This window comes from Pteropus vampyrus, unplaced genomic scaffold, assembly GCF_000151845.1.
Source record: "Pteropus vampyrus isolate Shadow unplaced genomic scaffold, Pvam_2.0 Scaffold4, whole genome shotgun sequence".
Classification (NCBI taxonomy): domain Eukaryota; kingdom Metazoa; phylum Chordata; class Mammalia; order Chiroptera; family Pteropodidae; genus Pteropus; species Pteropus vampyrus.
Window position 1 is genome coordinate 23166965 of NW_011888785.1, and position 2886 is coordinate 23169850.

Sequence of the window (2886 nt, forward strand, 5' to 3'; positions counted from 1 at the left end):
CGCTAAACCAGAGAAACGAGAAGATAAATACAGTGTACACTTTGAAAGAATGTTCTCATTCTTGGTAGCCTAGACATTGTATTTTAATGGAGTTGTTCCTGAAGCATAGGAACCAAAGTCCTGTGACTACATTAGACCCACCCCAATGAAGCCTAATAAAAAGCCTTAATAAAATTTACAAGAGAGATAGGTTGAGTCCCATCAAATTAGAGAGACTTGGGAAATATCTTGGACTTTTCACAGATTCAGTTTCAAAAGGTCATAAATCCAAGCATTTTCAAGTTCAAGGTTATCTACTGTAAGTAAAATTTCTGCTAAAATTGAATCATAGTCATTATAATTTATCATCCACAGTGTCCAAAATTTTTAATAAATAGTCAATAGACACATAAAGAAACTGGAAGCCGTCAACAAAAACCAAATTCAAGATGGCACAGAGGTTTGACTTAGCAGAAAAATACTTCAAAGTAGCTATTATAAATGTTAAAAAAAATAAAAGGAGCTTCTTTTCCACTGGAATCACCATCTTCCAGTTATTCTCCAAAAAGACCAACACGAAGGGAAAGAGGAGAGGCACCTGCTATAGGTTCTCTAAGCCTTTTAGAAAACATGGAGTTGTTCCTTTGGACACATACATGCAAATCTGCAAGAAAGGTGGTATTATAGACATCAAGGAAATGGGCATCATTCAAAAAAGGAATGCCCCACAAATGTTACCATGGCAAAACTGGAAGAGTTTACAGTGTTACCCATCATGCAGTTGGCATTGTAAACAAACAAGTTAAGGGCATGATTCTTGCCAAGAGTGTTAATGTATATATTGAGCATATTAAGCACTCTAAGAGCCGAGATAGCTTCCTGAAGCGTGTGAAGGAAAATGATCAAAAAAATAAGGAAGCCAAAGAGAAAGATACCTGGATTCAGCTGAAGCGCCAGCCTGCTCCACCCAGAGAAGCACACTTTGTAAGAATGAATGGAAAGGAACCTGAGCTGCTGGAGCCCATTCCCTATGAATTCATGACATAATAGATTTAAAAATATAAAATGAAAGACTTCTAACTGAAAAATAAATAAATAAATAAAAAATAAGAGGAAAATATGTTCAAATTATTAGTGAAAAACATGGTCTTAGTAAACTAAGAAATTTCTACAGAGAAATAGAAACTGTAAAATAAATGGAAATTTTAGAAATAGAGAATAAAACAACAAATTAAAATTTTACTGAGTGAGCTTCACAACTGATTAAAAATAGGAAAAAAAAATCAGTGAACATACGATCAAAGCAATAGAAACTATCTAATTTGAAAATATTGAAGAAAATAGGGCTTCAGTTTTATCTGAAACAATATCAGAAATCTACAACATATATGTAATCAAAGTCAAAAACAGAAAGAAGTATTTATTGATGTAGAAAAAGACTAAAAATAAAAACTGAAAACTTCCCAATTTTGACTCAAAAAATAAAAAAAACTGACTTATCAGAAAAAATAAAAGGAACTAAAGTGGGTACTTGATAGCTGAGTAATTAAAATGCAAAGAAAAAGAAAAGGCAACCACAAGAAAAAATACTTAACTATAGGGTAACAATAATGTGAACGACAATTGACTTTTTATCAGAAAATAGTGGTTGAACATTTTATATTGTTAAGAGGCATTTGCATTTTTTCCCAGTTCAATTCATTTATCTGATTTTTCTCCAATGTTTGTACATTTGTTTTTCCTTATTTTCAGGACCTCTTTATATGTTAGAGATATTAAACCTTTGTCTATAATATAAGTATCACAATTTTATGCAGATTTCTATTTTTCTTTTTACTTTGCTTTTGGTGTCTTTTTTTTAATTTTATGCTTCTGGATTTCGTGTCATATTTGGGAAAGTTTTGCAAATTCCAAGGTTATAAGGTCACTCATATTTTCTTATAATATATTTATGGTTTTATTATTTATATTTAATTTTCTGTTATATTTATCATGGCCTATGAGTTATGGATTCATTTTATAGTTTTCCATAATGCTATCTTATTATTACCATACCACTTATTAAAGAAAAAGTTCCACATTCTCCAGAAGCAATAGTAAATGTGATATATTTGTGAAACAGAAAGAACTAACTAGAGTATATGATCATGTTGTAAAACAAAGATTCTGAAAGTCTAGTACTAAAGAAAATATGTTTATTCACAAATATTTTCTGCAAAGAAAAATTTGGCTAAAATTAGTATTTAAACAATATTCACTTGGTAGGATTACTCTATAATGCTCTAATGTAAACCAATCCTTTTCAGGGAGGGAGAGGTTACTAATACTCTGGAAGTAAGCAAGAGTTTTTGAAGGGAAGAAAAAAGTCATCTGTATCTTTTATTACCTTTAGAATATAAGCAAATGGCTTTAGGAGATACACCTTTAACTCTTTCCAAAGCAATTCTTTATTTTTAACTTCCAAGACTCATTTATCATTCAATTATGCTTTAACCCAGGTAGTCAGTTCTCTGCTCAGAAAGCCCAGTCTACACAGAAATGTGGAAATACTCATGGAGAAATGTTTTCTTAACAAACACTGGTTATAAGGGAAACTAGCATTAGAAATCTAGCAAGGAAGATGCTTAACATTTAGGTTCTAGGAAATTATTCAGATTCAGATCAATCCAGTGTGAATGAACAGGATGAAATAGATATGAGAATCATATTTTATATAAAACTTGACAGGACTTTGTGATTAAATAAATATTAAGGAGAATGAGAATGATGAGTTAATATTAGTATACTTTCAAGGATGGATGACAGAAACGGCTGAAAAATTAAAGAGAAACTTTTTTTTCCAATAGTGAGAAATAGAAATGGATTTGAATGTACCATGTTTTAAGTGTTTGGAATAGAATTGGACTG

The 2886-nt window shown here is 30.9% G+C and overlaps 1 pseudogene; it reads left to right on the forward strand.

Annotated features, from left to right (window-relative positions):
- Positions 1–428: 428 nt before the first annotated feature.
- LOC111742060 lies at positions 429–1055 on the forward strand (annotated as a pseudogene).
- The last annotated feature ends 1831 nt before the right edge of the window (positions 1056–2886 follow it).